Raw genomic sequence first — 20174 nt, 5'->3', positions numbered from 1 at the left:
CACCGAAATGCCGTTTATACATTGAAGCGCAATAGTAACTGGAACGCCCATGTATTTCATCCCACACTTTGGGAAATAATATCGCGAAACTGGTATCATCGTAAATTGAAAAATAAACATATGGTAATGTAACTCCTTAGAAAAAATGCAAAAAGGCTAAAATAAATTGCAACGCCATAAGTCACATATAGCAATAGAAAAATAAATGTAAGTCAGCAACTTTTGTAACTAATTGGTGAAGGACACTGGATTCGCCATAATGTCTGTCAATTGGTCGTTGTGGCCCCTATATTTTGCATTTAAGGTTCATTGTTATTCTATAGGTTTGACCATCGAGGTTAGTAGGACCAGATGACTATTTATATGCCTTTTTGAAGAATATGGGTGCACGCGTTCATATCGTTTAAGCATTTGGCCAATGCACTACGACCCATTTACATTCATCTACCTTTATTCGCGTGTACATGGTCCAGGTACGCTGTTCCTACTTGACGTTTCAAACATGTTTTTTACTGTCTTAGAAGACTGAGAGTGAATAACAGCGGCGCTTCATTTTATCGAAAAAAGAAGGTTAAGGGGCAGAGCGAAAGTGAAGGGTAGTTGTCTTATGTCGACGACCGAAGAGCAATATCGTGTATCATCGTTTGAGTTTCGTTATAAGGTACTTGCTTAGGCCCCGAGTTTAGGTCTCAGAGTGGTCATCCTACGTACGAAACGTTTCTTCTTATTTTGTACGTGTCATGCGGACATGAGAACTGAAGATCTTCTAAGTGCTGCGTGCACACCATGGAGTGACATGCTCATCAAAGCCACTGCGTTTCAATGCTACGTGCAGACTACGATCGTAAATATTGCAAAGAGCTCTTTGTGGCATCGACCTAAGCGAGCGTCAGTAAAGCTACCACTGTAGACACTGGTGGTCATTCACATTGCCGATTGCATAAATTACGCGTATTACAGCTGTTCAATAAAAATACGTCCTTACAGCCGATTGACGTCTGCAGAGTCCGCAAAACCACACCACTAATAAAAAATACGAGCACTGGCACCGTGTATCCGTGATAAAGATAATGGAAACAAAAGCCCTGCTGATTGTAAAGCCAAAACTTTCAAAAACCCAAGCCGCTTCTTTCGGCTGACCGTTGCTTTATGGTCCCGTGAGGATGTGAGCTGGTGAAAAAAGACAGGCGTAGATCACGTTCTGAAAATCGTATCTGCGACGTGTGACACCGCTAGAGCGTTCATTTACATCGAACACGTTGCTTTTTAGAAGCCCACAAAATGTGGACGAATCATGTCACTATAAATTTATTGTCTGCCAAGTTGCAGTAAAAAACTAAGGTAATCCATTCACCAATAAAATCAAATATATTGGTGACCTTCCTAGTTCAGTGTACATATGTATCTAAACTAAAAAGTTGAAGGTAGTCATAAAGACATAAAAGTCTTGTTCCGTGTTTCTATATGTCTAAATTGAAATGTTGACCAATATAGCTGGCGGGAGTTTAATCATACAATGTGCCTTATTATGCACGTGGCTCTGCGAAGCATGGCTCTGGGTGTAACCGTCGTGTGACGTTTGCCATGCGTGCATTAACCCTGTCTCGCTGTACTGCTGAGGTCACTATGCGTCCAATTGTGAGCTGCCCAAATCGCCCTTCCGAGTCACCACAGTACGACGGCAGCTTCATTTTACGCGACACTTTACTATTTTTATGTTACAGAGTAATTGGACCCAGCTATCCAGAGCCGCACTCACAGTTTCCGCGTGTGTAATAAGATAATCTGACATAATAATTCGACGCCAGCTATGTTGGTTTACATAGGCAACATGATACCGGTGCCCTAGACTCTGGTAGGCAGAGAAGCAGTGTCGCTACGGGACACCGGTCAAGGCCAAAGAACATGGTGTCACTGTTGAAACGGAAGCCCGCCAGCATGGCGTTGCGACATTTCAATTTCTTCCACATCCAATAACAATGAACCAAATCACAAAAAGCTCTCGCAGTAGAACGCTTTCTGTACAACGCCTTCCAAATTCTTTACAACCTCTGTTTAACTTCCAGGGTACCACTAAAATTTGAGACCGGGTATATTAAGTGGCCTTGAAAAGGCTATGCGTTAAGTCCCGTGAACGTAAAAGGAACACGTTTTGCTATTGGGCAGCCTCTTTTCCTACTAATATGTCCTGCAAAAGGATTGGCAGAGATTTTCTCCTACGAATAAGTCTGGCGTTAGAGAGTTTTGTGTTTTTGAGCCTTGAAGCTCCCTCGCGCTCATTGGCCACGTTGCTAACATCGCATCTGGACCCGGTGGAACAACGCGGTCCTGCCCACGAATATGCTTATAGCTGTTGCCATTGTTGAGCACCGCCAAGTGCAATACCACTGCTATCTGAACTGTAGACCTGCTTTCCGGTAGAATCGGGCAAACAATTGAACTGTTGTACAGGATAATACAGACCAAAATTTTGATTCTTCCTGCAGAACTTCATCTAGGACAAAGGTAAGTGCACCATGTTGTTGTTAGGTTCTCAGAACAGAAAAGCAGGTGAAGGTGAGCGGCTCTTTTCTATTGTCAAGAAATGAGAAATTGCCATCCACCCGATTGTATAGCCCGCACTTGCGAAGGAATTTATAACGGCTGTCTCGAAAAGAAAGCTTCGCAGTTGAAAAAAAAAAACTGCTCTCGTCTAAAGATGCAACCATCTAAGCTAACCAGGAGCTAGCAGATTGCACGTCGTGTCCAAATTACTGTACAACTCAAACAGCAAAGTAACTCACCATGGCAAATCAGTACTCTAGAAATACGAGAGGCAGGGGATGTTTCCGGAAAGGAAAAATGGCCATTCGTCCAAGGGTTGCGTGTTTCAACAGAAAGGAAACAAATATGGGTTTTCCTTACACGAACAGGGAACGCTATCAAATTTCCTACAGATGAAAGTCATATGAATTAGTTCTACAGCTTCGTTCTACTCTTCGGTGGATAACAATTTTTCCACTCAGAAACATCCAACCGCCTTAAGGCTTTCATAGGGACACTTTGGTGGGTCAGATGGTCTACATTTGTTTACATAATTATGTGGGTGAATAAAAAACACAACCCACATATGCAGTGTCAAGTTCACTTTATTTCCTCGAAGGCCTCATATTTTGTTCATTTTGTAATGGGTAAAAATATGGCGGAAAATAATTCATGCTTATGACCCCACTGCACAAAACGTTGGGACGGTAGATGGAGTGATGATAAAAGGACTGCTGTTGGTTGCAAGTCTAGTTGCCTGTTTATTTAGATGAACTGGTGGACTTGGATGGACTGGTGATAAATGCCATTCTGTTGGAAAGGCCGTCCCAGTTGGTTGCTGTACAAGTATATAAGGGTGAAGGTACGAGGGTGAATGAAGCTGGAAAAAAGACCCGAGCGAAACAACATGCGTGCACTTTACGAAAAGAAGAGTGCTTAGTACGGTACCTTGTGCAACACCCGAGCTTACACTCTAAGCCAAAAACGGAGAAAATGAGAGTAACTGCAGCTTTTAGTCCTCACGACTAACATTTAGTCCCCAGAGGGACCAACAGGAACAAAATGGCTGACATGTCCAAAATCGAAGGACTAAGTGTTTAGTCTCCAGTTTGAAAGGGAGCAACGGAAGGACGAACGGCAACGCTTGCTGTCGTCATGCAACCGTTGCTCTCATACAGAACGCCGCATGCATGCTGCGTCCTGCATTTGCACATGTCTATTCACGAGCCAGGTTGTCTTGCGGGCTCGCCTTTTGCAAACAGATACGCATGCACACAAATGAACGAGATGGTTGCACCAAAGCGTCAGTGGCTGAAGCTGCAGTCGAGTCAGTGCATTAACGAACAAGCTGTGACAAAAATAGCCTGAGAACATCGCAATAAAATGCGAAGCTACGCGGCAAACAGCAGACAGCGAGAACCACGGTTGAATGACTGTTCATTTACGGCTCTTTGTTGAACGACTGCATATATATATATATATATATATATATATATCAGCGAAAGCTTCGACTACGATTGGTGCTGGGATCTCGCTAACCTATACATATATATCTCACTTCCATCATAACGCGGCACACACGTGATCAGAAGCAGTCCTCTTCTTTCGCATCCGCTGATCTATGACGATGCGTGTCGAAACGCCAGTGATAAAACGTAATAGTCTACCAACCAGCGGCTGTGTCTGCTTCTCTCGTGACATAGCCATTTCCCTAGCGACGTCATCAAAAATCCAAAATAGAAAATACGTCATAGAATTTATTTCTACGATAAACTATAGCGTAAAATGTGGACTTTTCGGTGGTTCGGGCCCCTTGGACCCGGTATGGGTAAGACCCGTCTCGCTCACTCCGAAGAGGAAGAGCGCGCCTTCGAGGAGGGCCGGCGCACTCAACAGCGCGAATGGATGCGAAAGCGACGAGAAGCCGATACGCGCAGCGTCCCAACGTGCTGAGGCCGGTGGTGCAAGGTGGTGCGAATCTAGTCGCCTAAACTCGCTTTCACTCGCACATCGAAGTTATGTGTTGTGTCTTTCCAACCATTTAACATAACCACCAAATTAAAGCAATTTTAAATATAATGAAGCAAAACCAACAGCCTCGCTGGTCTTCGATCTTCACATAGTGGAAGGGCTCTGCTTTTTTGGAGGGGGGGGGGCCTCGGGGGGAGGATAATAACAAAGATTATTAGTCTATCATATCGAGCACAATATACAGGAAAATCACAGTGTTACATAGTTTGCCAAAAATGTTGATTTAAAAGCAATTCTGAGGTTTATGCGAAAACCACGATTGAGGCACACTGCAGAGATCGTTTCGACAATTTCTGAGCCTACAGCTGATGTTAACGATAGTAGGAAGTTATCTAAAACGAAGTGACGTCGCAGGCAGTCAAAATAATTCAACTCACGCCTCAGCGACGGCTTTCAAAGGATAACGTAACCCGATCTCTAAGGCCATGCTTTTTCTGGCTGCATACCACGGAAGCAATCCAAAATAGAAAATACGTCATAGAATTTATTTCTACGATAAACTATAGCGTAAAATGTGGACTTTTCGGTGGTTTGTTTTGCCTCGCAACATATATATGTAGCTGGGCGTAACACGGCACAAAACATGAGTTTACTGGGTAATATTGTTGGCATCACGGAGGCCTCAACAACCTCACAAGTGTGCAGGTGGCACTGTTGTTTTTCCTCAGTCACGTCTACACTGGTGGCCCTAAGGCCACCAGTGTAGACGGGACTGAGAGAGGCCCCAGACGGACCCAGAGACGGACGGACCCAGAGAGGCCCCAAGATTCAACAAACGTAGAGACTGTAGAAGAAATAGACGTAAGCACCAGGGGCAAGGTTATTATGACATAGGTTACATTAACATGCAAGGTGGCAGAAATACGCTGAAGTAGGAGGAGATAGATGAGCAACTAAGGCAGGAAAGCTGATGGTATACGGGTTTGTGGAGAGACATCTTAGGGACATGGAGCAACCACCCTGTAATCCTGACTATGCATGGGAATATTGCAATACAACAGAGGGCAGCAGAAAAGGGGGTGGAATTGGGGCATTCATTCATAAAAGTATGAATTGGCAAAGGGTCAAAGAGGAATCCAAGGAGAATTTATGGCTAAAAAGGAAAGTGGCAGGAGAGCAGACACTCCTTGGCTCTGTATACCTGTGGACAGGAGCAAATGCCAAAGAGGAAAACAATAAATGCTGGAATGCATATCAAGTGACATTAATGAGCTAGGATGAGGGTGCAAGATTATTATACTAGGAGACATATAAAGGACAGACTGCAGACATGGGTGGAGAGCGAGGAGGTGCGGGGGGAACTACAAAATGGGTTCCGGAAACAAAGAAGGTTAGAAGATAATCTGTTCTCATTGAAGCAGCGTATTGAAATAGCAGAAAAGGAACACAGGCCCCTATGGCTCGCATTTCTGGATATCAAGGGAGCCTATGACAGTGTAATCCAAAAGAATTTGTGGCACATACTGGACACTCTAGATGTGGAAGATGGAGTAAGTAATCTTTTAAAAGATATCTATAAAAGTATCAAGGTGCTTATAAAATGGGAAAACAAGGTATCTGGCCCTATAGAGATACATCAGGGGTGCCCTCTGTCACCTCTGTTGTTCATGCTGCATTTACAAGGATTAGAGAAAAAATTAGAGAGGAGCGGACTTGGCTTCAACCTTTCCTTTTTCAAGCAAGGAGGATGGATTAATCAGTCGTTACCAGGATTGATGTACGTAGATGACATTGTACTTATGGCTGACAGCAAGGAAGACTTGCAGAGATTAATGGACATCTGTGGTAAAGAGGGAGATAGCTTAGGTTTGAATTTTAGTAAAGAAAAATCGGCAGTCATGATTTTTAATGATAATCAGGGCAGCGAGCATAGGATACAGGAGGTTACGCTGGAGGTGGTGGATAAGTACAAATATCTTGGAGCGTGGATAAAAATGGGGCTGAGTACCTAACGGAACATGAAAAATATGTAACGGCTAAAGGTAGCAGAAATGCAGCTGTGATGAAAAATAGGGCACTGTGGAATTACAATAGGCACGAAGTAGTGAGAGGGATTTGGAAAGGGGTGATGGTCCCTAGTTTGACTTTCAGCAATGCGGTCCTGTGCATGAGATCGGAGGTTCGGGCAAGGTTGGAAGTTAAGCAGCGAGGGGTAGGTAGACTGGCTCTGGGAGCACACGGAAATACACCAAATCAGGGGGTACAGGGTGACATGGGATGGACGTCATTTGAGGGCAGGGAACCGAGCAGCAAGATAGAATTTGAGGAGCGATTGAGAGAAATGGCAGAAAAGCGGTGGGCAAGGAGAGTTTTGAGTTATTTGTACATGAGGAATGTTGACATAAAATGGAGGAAGCTGACCAGAAAATTGTCAATCAAATATTTGGACTGCAGGAGGGGGGCAAACCATGAAACAGCGGTTAAGAAAAAGGTTAAAGAAACAGAGAGGGGTCTGTGGAAAACAGGGATGCAGACGAAATCAGCACTGGGAACATACAGAACTTTCAAGCACGAAATTGCGAAAGAAAATATCTACGATAATTCTAGGGGAAGCTCTTTGTTGTTTGAAGCCAGGACGGGAGTATTGCGCACTAAGATGTACCGAGTCAAGTACCAAGGTTGCACACGTTGTGCGGTGCATGTGGAGAAGAACAGGAAACGGCTGAACACCTCATACTTTTCTCTAAAGGGCTTAACCCTACAGTGCAAAGCAACGGGGCTGATTTTTTCAAAGCATTGGGGTTTAGGGACAGTGAAGGCAAAATAGACTTTAAGCGGGTAGAAATAACCAAACGGAGGTTATCTGATTGGTGGCTAAAATCAAGGCAGGGGTGAAATTTCACCCACCACAAAGTACAAAATATGTTAATAGTCATGGCTAGGCGGCGTATGCCACCGCCCAATATAAAGGGTTCAGCTCATCCATCCATCCATCCATCCATCCATCCATCCATCCATCCATCCATCCATCCATCCATCCATCCATCCATCCATCCATCCAGTCTTCAAGATGGCGGTCGTCTGTGCGAGTGTAACTGTGCTTGCTACGATGTGTTTCTTGATCGTGTGTTTTTGTGTTTGCTGTAATGAAACGGGACGTAGTTAGCGTGTACAAAAGCGCCAGAAGATATCTCGTGTCTCGCTGCGAACTCGGCGTATGCGTGGCGTGCCAGGCAAATGTGGACCAATGATTTTTATGTCGTGGCCTTTGCCTGGTTGTCGTGGAAAGTTGGGTGGACGTCGAAAAGAAATAATACGTATTGTTAGCGTGCCTCAGCTCGTCCACTACGCAGCGACATCTATGATGGGAGCAATGTCGTCGACGCAGCACCGGCAACTTGGAGAGCGCCGTACCATTGAAAAGTTAAGCAGTCGTGCTTGCTAAGAAGTACACGTGTGTTGTGCGTGCTCCTCGTGTGTGTATAGCGTACCTTGCGAACGTAGGAAATAGAACTTCTGCAACAACAGTGAAACCTGTGCGCTGTTTGTCAGAATTTAGTTACGCAAATTTAATGCTTTGATGCCAAATTCAATATCCTGATAAGCGTTTTCTTCCGATGAGAAAGATTACGTTCGGAAATAATCGTGTTCTCTTGTGCGTGCGCTTCCGCTTTCCTGCTGAAGTTGCATAATAACGACTCATCTGTCTCTTCACCGATTATTACGGCAATTACATTTTTTCACTTATAAACTCTTCGACGTTCTAAATAATCTATGTTTGCCAGGTTTTCGGTTTATGAGCAGTTTGAGGAGAAAACGAAAATGTAAGCAGTCACAGCTTGCTACTAGTACAGCTTTCTTTTCAAAACAAGGGGTGTTGCCTTAACTTTGACGTAACTAAACATGGCAGGGGAAAGTTGTTTAAACTAAGTCATGAAAGCAAACTCTAGTATGTAAACAAACTTTTCTTGTATGTGCTGCTGCGTGCGTGTTAAAAATTTTACTTTGATGAAGGGGTCCCTGTTATCATGACATTCTTCAGTAAGTCCACCTTGTGCTCCATTGCCACCCTGCGCTACACCAGACGTGTTTTCGTGACTGTTTTTATGTGCACCTTACATGTGTTCGCAATATGACAGTTTTATTGTGCCAATCAATGCTATAAGTTAACACAGTACTCATTTTGCAGTGGTGAGACCGTGACCCTATAGCAGTGTCCACATAATGGCAGGGAAATGCAGGGATCCCGCAGCCATGGCTACAACAGCACAGGGTGTAATCTGGATGTCATGTCAGGTATGTATGAAGTGTACGTGTACCAGAAACTACTATCTCAGTATGATTTGTGTATAAGATTATTGACATATTACTCAACTCAGCTTACTAAATAGGCCAAATATTAGGCAACGTTATTCAACTTGCTGCTTATTTGTGTTCACAACATTATGCACACATTATCGTGTCCTATATAAAACTAAACCTAACATGTCCTGATGTTTAGCATTTTTTCTCGCTTCAATCACTTGGCTGCAAGTTCAATTTTATTTTTGCTTTGCACACAGTATATTACACTCCTTATTTTGGTTTTAATGTTTTGAAACTGTTCCTTATGCTGTAGCTTTTATTTCTGAGTTTTTTCTCTGTTTATACTACACACATGTGCAGTTTTTGTGCATGTTAGAATTCGAACTGTAGTGTGCCAAATATGTCTCAGGTCTAAGTGTGCAGCGTGCTTACCTTTGCTTACCATTGTTACTTTATCATTTCTATTTACAATAATTTCTGCCTTGTTCTAAGTTTAACTGCCGCTGGTAAATACACATATGATGAGCTTCAATTTCTTGAAATGAAGTGTGAAGGTTTAGCCTTGCGACAGCTGAAGTATGGCAGCAATGTCGAAGCTAACTTGCGCCAACTATTACTACAGTACGCCAACAGATACCCATCCCTGTATTTGTGAATTTTCTGAGAACCAGCCGTGTCCACAAGGTGAAATTTGTAGCGTCCTTTTCAGATTGTCGGTCAGTTCATGTAACTTTTCAGGACAAAATTTACACTGTGAGAGAAGGCAGACCATTACTGAGGTGGCTGGCGCACACGTCTTTTTATTTATGTGGTATGTCTCACTGATTTCACGTGTCAATTTTCCACTGTAGGTGAAAAATAGATGACGATCGTGTAACCTGGCCAGAAGTCCTATTGCTGCAATGCACGGGCAAGACGGGTGAGCATACTGGTCTTTTGAGTCAAACATGGTTGATATGTTAAGTACATACTTGGGCATTGGCCAGTCTGCACTATGTGCATTTGACCACATGTGAAAGGAGTACAATACACTGCTTTGGACACACACTGGACAAATTTAGTGGTACCTTTAACCAAGCAAGCCTCGCTTGCCTCTTTGATGAAGATTTCGGAATGTTTGTAGACACTTAAAAATGATTTTGTTGTCCCCCATAAAGCAAAACTAAAAATAAATAAGGCAAGTGAATTTCGGTAAGCGCATATTTTGAGCATATGCATGTTCTATATATAGGATGATTGATTTTTGGAACAAAGTGCAGCTGTACGCAATAACCAGTAAATGTATCTTGACTTATAGCTATGGTGTAACTGACAATGTGGCATGTCCTGTGTTTGTGCTTTTGCTGTTGTCATTGCCATAATACTCTCTGTTTTTATTTGAGTTTGTTCTGTTGGTTCTGAAAAGGCAACTTGGAAGCTCTGTTTATGTTGGTTCTACTAACTGCATCTTGTACTCTTTGACATAAGTTTTGACTAGCACAAATGAGTCGACTTAAATTCACAAAGCTGTCTATGTGCAAGCCTTCATAGCAGCACTTCTTGACTGGCCAGCACCCTGATTTCTGCATCCTGTTTCATGGGTGGACTGATCCCCCTGGTTGACCCAATCACCACTTTTACAAATTCTTGTGTACCAACGCTTTCCGAGTCTGCTCTCGGGTTCATTGTGCACCGCCTTACTGTTTCAAAACATTGAAGTGTTATGCTATTACAAAAATTGGCAGCATCAGAAATGTTTGTATTCTCGTTGTGTTGCCTCTTTCCCTGCTCCTCGGCCATCAAAATTGTTCATCTCTCGAAGCGACCGTCGTACTGAATGCGCTGCGTTGCCATAATGCCGCGAATGAACGCAGTCGAACCACAAAAGGCCGTAGGGTATTACAGCACCGTAACCCGTCACAAGCACAGTGAAAACAGCGCCGATTCCAACCAAAAACAAGTTAGCACTTCGGTCGACCTGTCCATGGATTCGATCGAGCCGTAAGGTTAAAGGTTGCCAACGTAACGCAACAAACCGTGTGATTTAGTAGATTTGTTTTAAATGGTCAATTTTGTTGTTATTCGAATGAACACAAGGGTCATGGTTCAAGCAACGAAAATTATGAAAAAGTACACTCGTGTTACAATCGAATAAATACCGTAATTTTTGAATAATTTAATCTACCTTCCTTGCAAGCAGTGCAGGTTCGTGCCGCGGGATTATTCAGGCGGTCTGTACCTGTTCTTTGGGCAAGACATCGTCACTGGCTATATTCTTAGTTTTTTTTATTATACGATGCCCCGATTATAGAGCGGTGTTGCGTGGTCCCCTCAAAGCCTTATAATCGGGGTTCTACTGTAGTTGCAATGTAAATTGTCTTTCAATGCCTGTGTTCATGTATGAGGCCTTGCAATCGGGTTGTAGGGTGTTCATTCCTAATTTGTGAAAACTTTTCGTTTCAGACCTGAAGCTTACAGCTTCAGCTCGTGTGCTTGATAGTATACTGAGTTAGCACCTTTCTCATTGCTAAGTCAACATCTTGATAAAACTGTTTTCTATTTCTTCATCATCGTGACTAGTGGTTGGGGGGTAGGCTTGTATTACCTTCATTTTTTACCTCCTATTCAGCTTTATTGCAACGACTGCTACCCTCTCATTAATGCTGTGGAATTCAGCAATGTTACCCGCTGTGTTGTTATGGACTACAAATCCTACCCCGGATTCTCTCTTATCTGGAAGACCTCTGTAGCAGAGGACGTGGCTGTTAGTCAGCACTGTGTAAGCATCACCAGTTTTTCTAACCTCACTAAGGCCAATACCATCCCAGGTAATGCCTGATAATTCTTCAAATAGTCCTGCTAAGCTAGCCTCACTCGAGAGGGTGCGCGTGTTGAGCGTTTCCAGGTTCAGTTTACATTGGCGGAATGTCCGGATCCGGAGATTCTTAGCACCCTCTGCCGCGTAGCAGGTCTGACCGCCGCCTTGGTAAGGTGCTCCGCAGCTACTGGGGACCGAGGGCCATGGATTAATTGTCGGAGTCTTTAGGGAGGTAGTGGCCGAATACTGCACCAGGGAGGCCAATTCCTGTTCTGGTGAGGGAATGACTTTTGATGAAGCTTAGTGGGCCTTCCCAGTTTGGTTGCACCTGAACTACTATAACCGCACTAGCTCTAGGCAATATATTTTTTTCTTGCCGGTGTCAGGCACCACTCCATGCCTGAAAAATGTAGTGGACTGGAGTAGGATTCGAACTTATGACCTTCAGATTTGAGGCCGGGTATTCTACTTCTGCTCCACGCCACCACTCCACGCCACCACTTACACAAGTACAAATGTTGTGGTACTTCCAAAAATAGTCTTTGATACCTCCCTTATGGATTTGGACGGCCCTCACTACTTTCAGTGATTGTGGCAGGTTGTTTGACTATTGTAGCATTCTTGAAATGATGGTTGCAGTAGCAGCGAAGAACGACGGAGTGTAAAAATTGTGAGCTACGAATTTAGCTCTTTATTGGGTGTACTTGTCCCCGGCAAAATAAGTAACCCTCAAGTACACCGATAGCTGCCAACAAATTCGGTGATGGTCGATAAATTTATCTGCCGGTCAAGCGCACCAGCTTTTATACGTGACTCGTCGAAGGCTTGCATACCTTCCAGATAGCACAATATTCGTGTCATGGTGCGACACATTCAACCTGATCACAGACGTTTCGGTGAGAATATAGACGACAGAACTATTTGCAAATGCTACGCATCAGTAGATTTACAGTGCGCAATTTGATAGTCAATCTATTAAAGTTTGTGTACGCAGCCTGCCGTCGCTGAGTGAGGGTTCTCTACGCCCTCTTAGAGACCTACGGGTGCACTCCAACAGTTACATTTTTTTCTGCAATGTATTTTGATGTAGTGAACTGAAGCTTCACTTTATCCAATGGATGTAACTTCTGACTCCCGGCCTTCCTTTGCCTGCAACAAGCTTAAAAGAAAAAAATTCGTAGTGCCGAAACATTCATAGAGGGACGGATTACCATCAGAGCTGTTTAGGCTTCTTACATGCGCTGCATACATGGGCTTTTTTACTGTACATACATGGGCTGCACACATTTTTTCATACGGCACCCCACTACGCCGACACCAGCGCCGCTGCGGTCACCGCACCTCCCAAGTATCTGCCGCAACCGCTGCTGCAGCCGCACCGGCACCTCCTGCGCCTGTGACCTTATAACCACAGAAGCGCAGGTCCCGCGCACAGACGCCCGTTGCCACACTCTTTCTGACTCTCCTCTACCCGTCTCCATTGCTGCAGTGCCGTCGCTACACTCTTTCCCCATCTCCCCTACCCATTTCCATTCCTGTCCACGCGCCGTGTCCCGGATAGGGACGTAAGCCGCCCAGCCCCCCCCCCCCCCTCGAATCACTGGGAACGCATGCGGGGGATGTATGTGCCGCAAAATAAAGCCCGTTGATAATTCTAAAGTACCGCCACTCTTTGTACTCTGCCGCCGCCGCGCGACCTCCTCGTCTCCTCCTCGCCCCTCGTGACTCCCCTCCAGGGCAGACGGTTCTGCGGCCGTTTTCCTGTACGATGATTGGTCTCCCTGCCGTTGCCCTTGCAAATGGGCGGAGCTTGCGTTTTGCTTGTGTTTCGTTTTTTCGTTCGCGCCATTTTGCGCCTTAGCTCGGTTGGCACGGCGTATAGAGAACTGCGCAATAGCATTGCACGTTGTTTCGTGCACTGTCTGCTAGCGCTATGCCGTGCTGCGACGCATATAACTGCAGCAAGAAGCGTGATGATGGTTATGCAGTTTTTACGATACCGTAAGGAAAGCGTGATGGCTTGCGCAAGAAGCAGTGGCTGCGCAACATTGGCCGAAAAAAGTTTGTCTGACAAGGAGGAGTATTGTTTGCGAGGTAATCTGCCTTTCTTATTCCTCATATGAAAGCATCCCACAATGCTGCATTTTTTTCAATTCTTCTGGCCTGCTCATTAGCATTTTTGTTGTGGCAATTTGTACGTTACATAAAAATGGTGTTCTCCTCAGAATGCTGAATATTCTGCTGGCACTCCATCACCGTGCACGTTGTCAACTGTTATTCAATCGAAAATGCAGCATTATGGATTGTGCTTTCCACTGAACAAATATACCCGAAGATACAGCCTCTCGATAGCACTTTTCGTGATTGTTAGAATCCATTGCCTGTTTTACTGAAAATGGGAATAGCAGCTTGTAGAGGAGCTATTTACAGCTTCGATGTGTGTGTCAGTCACCTAAATAGAATGAATGCAGGGCCTGAAAAAAATTTGTGGAAAGTATACGCGTGGTATGACAGGTGATGAGCGCCAGCTAGTCCGCATTTTAAGGCGATACCCTTAATTGGATATGTTACAAGGTGAGCGTTTGAGGTACAGAAAGTAACGTGACCTAATGAAGGCCAGAAGCGAGCCAAATCATGTCCAGCCGTGTATAATAGATTGTTAATAATTAGCAAAGTAAATTGATGACTGATTAGTGATTGGATTAAGGTGGTTTAGGGTCGATTATGGTATATTAAGGTTAAAAAGGAGCGCTAGGGTCGATTAAGGAGGATTAAGTTGGATTAGAGTGGTTTAGGGTGGATCAAGATGTAATAAGGAGGATTAGGGTGGATTACCGTCAAATAACGCGCATGAAGGAGGATTAAGATGGATTAAGGTCGATTAAAGTGTAATAAGGAGGATTAGGGTGAATTAAGGTCGAATAAGGTGGATTAAGGTCGATTAAGTTGTATTAGGCCTTCGTACTGCAGTGGACATAAAATATAGGCTGATGATGATAATGATGAAAGTGTATTAAGAAGGATTAGGGTGCATTGAGCGATTTGCCACACAGAGCGATTTGCCACAAGCAATACTAGATCAGATGCACAAAGTAAAGCAGCGTATCATGTGGCAGAAAAAATAACTGGAGTGTAGAACTCGCCTCAAAGCTCCTTTTACATCAGTGTGTCTCATTCATACGGCTTTAATATGAAACCAACCTACTCATAAATGTTGCCTTCAGCATTCTTCATGCTGTTATCACCATTTTTCAAAATTTTCTACGCCACTGGGGTGCGCAACTGGCCCAAAATCATGCGCTTCCATCGAATTCTGCGGCCCGTCCACGGGAGCCCAGGCGCAATAGCGTGCCGTGCGCAGCGCGCGCAGCCGATGGGCGAGGAGAATCGAGGAGGAAAGCGTGGCGGGGAGGAGAGTGTCGCTACTTTCAAATTATCAAGGGGCTTTACGCAAAATCTAGCGGAGTTGCCGCCTGGCTACAGTGCACTAGAATATATTGGGTAGTGGAAGGAGCGGCGGCCTCGGCGCGAGGCATATTGTGTAGAAGCTCACCAGATGGCGCGCGCGCTCACTTCCCGAGCACCGGCTGAGGGAGTCAGCGGCAGAACGCAGCAGGCGAGTGCGGCGGCACAGAGGTTCAGAATGCTGTGTTCATTTTTCCTCATGCCAAATATGACAATATGATTTTATGTAAGCAACACTAAGATCTGTTGCAAGGGATGGCGGGGCACGGTACGGACCTACAATGCATGTTATCGCGATGCACGCACTTCGTGCTGCAGCGGCAGGGTGCACTTTTAGCATCAAAATTTCGCTTTTTTTTTTACCCAGTTGCACTAGTCACAAGTCCCGTTCGAAACAGAAAATACATTTGTATTGAATAGGACTTAAACAGTGACTCCAACCAAGTAAGGGTATTTATTAACCCGATGTTTCGGAGCCAATTCGGCTCCTTCTTCAGGGGGTATTCTTCGGAGGTGACGGTGTGCAGCTTTTAAAAAGTCCATCGTAAGAAAGGGGAGAGAAAGGGAGGTGGGGAGACACTCGACAGGGCACCTATTATAGACACACGAAAATGGCGAAAGGGTGGGGAGGCTGCGGCGTTGCTGGTCGACTGGGATGGCCGATGCTGGGGGACACTTTACCCGCGGGAAAGCCGTTGAAGGGAGCGATATGTTTTGGTGTTGGTGACCTAGAGCGGGGGTTCTTCTTTTCGCCGTGTCTCCGAGGCCATAGACATACACAGAGGGTAGGATGCCCTTCACGCGGTTTATATTACGTCGGGCTAATAAATACCCTTACTTGGTTGGAGTCACTGTCTAAGTTCTAATCAATTTTCCCAGCCAGACAGGCAATTCTGTCGAAATGTTTAGCTTAAAATTTGTACTGAATGCATGTATTATACTGCTTCATTCTTCTATCATTATGATTTAAGCAAGCGATGAACATGCGCATTTCAGAATCATGAGCCTCCTGCAGACAGTTTATTTCAGTGACTGTATCAGTAGGTAGGGGGGAGGCATTTTCAAGAAACATACTGCAACAGATGAGTTGCACGATAGAGAGTACACAATACCATTTCACATACTTATGTACAGCGGCTCAACTTCAGATATCTTGAAGTCACCCGACTCTTTGGAATGGTTTAAGGACTTCACAAAGAAGTGGAACCGTGTGTGGTAACATAAGAAGCTACAACTTTCACCGTCAAAGATATTCTGCATGGCTGGCGCACCCTATCCGGTCTTCTCGGTTTCTCTTAATAAGAGTAATAACATGCTTAACACGCTCATGATGCAGCTCTTGTGTACTGAATGTGGCTGTGAAAAGGTTTTTCTAATCTTCGAATAAACCTGAAAAGCCACCCGTCTGAATACAGTAGGCCACCATTGTCTCCTTGTGTACTGGGGCGGTATTCTGTAAGAGTCTACCTAGTTCACTGCCCATTTCGGCGGCCGCTGATTCACTGCTGCTTGACGTGCAGGAAGGAGACTGGCTGGCACCTTCCTGCACATCAAGCAGCAGCGAATCAGCGGCCGCCGAAATGAACAGTCCACTATGTAGATTCTTACAGAATACCGCCCCTGGTGTACAGCCTGGTGTACAGCCTGGTGTACTGAGTTGCAGCAAGACTATCAACATCCTCCTTCTTTGGGAGAAGCATTTTGTGGCATTCCCCCATCACACTCCAATTTCAACAAAAACTTCCTGGCACCATAAGCACAAATATAAAAAATGAGCCGGTCGTCACATTTTGCTTGAACACATGAGACATGGTCTGGTACAGGGCCCTGCTTTTGATACCCTGCAGTGGGAATGTCATCATCATCAAGAAGGCTTTGAATTATGTCAGTTTTGCCAGGCTTTGGGCCTTCCATCATGTCTGGCTCAATGAGTGCTGTAAGAACACCAGGCTCAGCATTCCCATTAGCAACGGATCTGGCAAGCCAATAAATACTTAGGCAAGACACAGTAATGAGAAACTGTGTACTGGATGGGTATTGCAACCGCTTGACTGCCGTGCTGTACCGAAGCGATTTTCAACTGGGTCCTGACCCAGCTTTGAGGCCATTAAGTACTTGTAGCTAACATTCTTTCTCATGTAGGTCAGCAACGACAGAACGCTTGCAATTGTGACTCTCAGGCCAACAGCAGTAGATGCGGACAGGAAGCCACCTCGACCACCTGCATGCAGCTTCCATTCGGTCAGGCATGTGAAAAACGAAAGAAGCCTTTCCACAGAAGCAGATTCTGGCCGCAGAGCGTGGCTTGGAAATCTGGATGTCATTAATTCAATGATGTCTCGGATCATCCTGCCACAAAAATGCACCAAGAATTTATTTTCTAATATCCACACTGTTTACGATCCTTTGAAGATTGTGCCGGGGCGCTGTCACATCCAGGCTCTCGTTGCCATCCGCACCATCATCTTGAGATGATGAATCATGAACGTCGCGACGAGACAAATGCACCTTTTTCGTGCGTGCAGCTGGGCACACTGCAACCGCGTTTTCTCTCTTGTCTTCTCTGACGCATTTCCTTTGAGAGGTAGGATGGCAAATCAGGCAGGAGCGTGGGCACCGCGGGGTCGGTCAGCGCAGGTTTACCTCGAGGAATCCTTACTTCCTCACTGTTGATGAAGTGGATATGGTGGCGCAAAATAAAATGCGCTTCAAAGTGCCCCTCCCACACAGTTGAAGTCTCGGATAGTGGCTTATCTTAGCAATGAAGATTCCTCTCCCACTGTTTCCACCTGTCATTGTGTTTAGGCACTCCAAAAAGAGACAACGTGCGCCCATTTACTTCTCTAAAACCAGGATGCCCGCTCTTGCATCCGGGCGCATAGCAATGCGCATCGCTTTTTTTTTTCTTCTTCTCTTACGTTATCCAAATAGCGACCACAGGGCAGCATCGAACAGACAAATGGTCACGCTCGGCACTTTCAGTAGCTTCACTTGCAAAAACACGAGAAGCACGCTGGCTCGTAACACCAATAACGACGCGGCAAAGCGGTTGCAGCTACGCGGGCCACGCGGGCTCCAACCGGCACGGTCTCCTCGGGAAGAGCACACCAGCGCCTCTAGCGGGAGTCTTCGCTCTTGGCTTCACGCTGCCTGTGCGCCCAGCCCTCCGCTCTTTCCACTACCCAATACTTCTAGTTCACTGTAGCCTGGCGGCAGCTGGCTGAACCATGGATAGTGTGGATCGCCCCGCGCGTCCTTTGCTAGGCACTACGTGTTTACATGTGCGTGTAGTTCGTGAATACCTATAAAGGCCGCTTTTTCCGTGGCTGTAGCACAGTAATAAATGGTGGTATGCATTTTTGGGCAGTCTACAAAAGCATTTAGCGTTACGCTGTCTTCTTTGTGCTGTAGTAAGATCAGCGAATGCCCGTGAAAGCGTGTGATGTGTGATTGTCGGGCCTTCTGATCGCCACAATCACATTGTTACGCTGCGCGGTGGAGCCGAAGAAGAGGAGATTGAAGAGCTGCGCGGGTGTTAGAAGCTGCCTGAGTGCCTGCGATCTCGTCTCTACCCCTCCTTGTTCATCTTGTAAATAAACCCATCTCATCCGTAACAACTTTGGTGGAGGTGCTAGTGGAGGTGCTGAGTACAAGGGGCGCTATAACGCAAAATGATTCCAAACTGTTTTGATTCCAATTTCTGCAATCAGCCTCCACGATTGGCCGAAACATTTTCGGTCCACTCCAAACTGCGCCTGTCTGTCACGCGACGTCACGAAAAGCGCAATAGCTCCCCATCTGATATAAAGTGTGCACACTGATTGTGCATGATTAAGCCACACAAAAGAAAAATAATTATTCCTGATTCGACGCCTTTTAACAATTAGCCCTCTGCTATTGGTCCAATGTTTTCCTGCTACGCCCACTTCGCCTGTCTGTCACGCGACCTCACAAAACCGAGAAAACTTACCACGTCAAAGTGACGTGTACGTGAAAAAAATGCATTAATATGCTGAACAAAACTGAAAATTTTTCTGAATAGCCACAGATTGCCCCGTTCCTAAAGGAATAGAAGCTGGCTGCCCACCGATCGCTCAGGCCCTCGCTACTCGCACCTGCCGGTAAGCATGCATTTATTTACGCATGATAAACCTTTTTGCGTGGCAGTAAAACGTTATCTTGCCCTTTCGGCATGTATACGACATCGCTCTGCCAACTGTTACTTGCTGAGGGTCCGTTTTAGCGGCATTCTTATCTTTCCTTTGCACGCCCCCGCGATTTTCGACCAGCCACCGCAAGCTGAGTAAGGCAAAGTGGACCAATCGGAGAAGCCGGCGCCACCCTCTTCATGCGGTTATCTATTTTCACTGCGCTAGCTCGGCCCCATCGAAACCCTCTCCACTAGAGCGTGGTACTCGCCTCTTGTCAACCAATTAGATAAGAAAAACAGATGGGTGTAGACAATGTTATTGGTTCTGAAAGCGAACAAAGGTGACCTCCTTTAAACGAGGAGAGTGTTTGATTGGGTTGTTCAGACAACGCTGCGGGTCACAGCCCGGTGCTTGCGTTGGTGGTGACGTAAATTTGACGTCAGGAGTTTAGAGTCAAAACAGTTTGGAATCAGTTTACGTTATAGCGCCCCAGCGATGTACAGTGTGAGCACTATTAGGGCGAACACCTCATTAGTATTCACGAGCCTGTAGCAGTTGATGTTCAGCACAAAATTAAGAAAACCATTATTTATTTTATCGGCATCATCATTAGGTGTCGTATTCGGCACATTTCCCCCCTGAATTGGAAGGTATGTTGAAGTTATACCAACTTGAATACTAATGAGGTGTTCATCCTAACAGTGCTCACCACTGTCCACTAGACGCACACTGTCCTGAAAAGCCGGTACTATGCCAACTGCAAACTAACAGCGAAAATTGGCCCTTGCTGGGTGAACGTGTCCGTTTTGACACGACTGAGTTTCGGTATCGTTCACGTAATTTCGAACGCCGTCAGGCCACACCACCCCAACGCCTTTCACTCCGAATCAACCAGCTTCAGACCCAATTTTATGACAACCCTGGGTACCGCGAACCACTTATTTGCTTTAGCTGTGGAATCC

This window comes from Dermacentor silvarum, chromosome 3 (assembly GCF_013339745.2).
Source record: "Dermacentor silvarum isolate Dsil-2018 chromosome 3, BIME_Dsil_1.4, whole genome shotgun sequence".
Taxonomy (NCBI): domain Eukaryota; kingdom Metazoa; phylum Arthropoda; class Arachnida; order Ixodida; family Ixodidae; genus Dermacentor; species Dermacentor silvarum.
The sequence above is the reverse complement of the archived record's forward strand: the minus strand, read 5'-3'. Positions refer to the sequence as shown.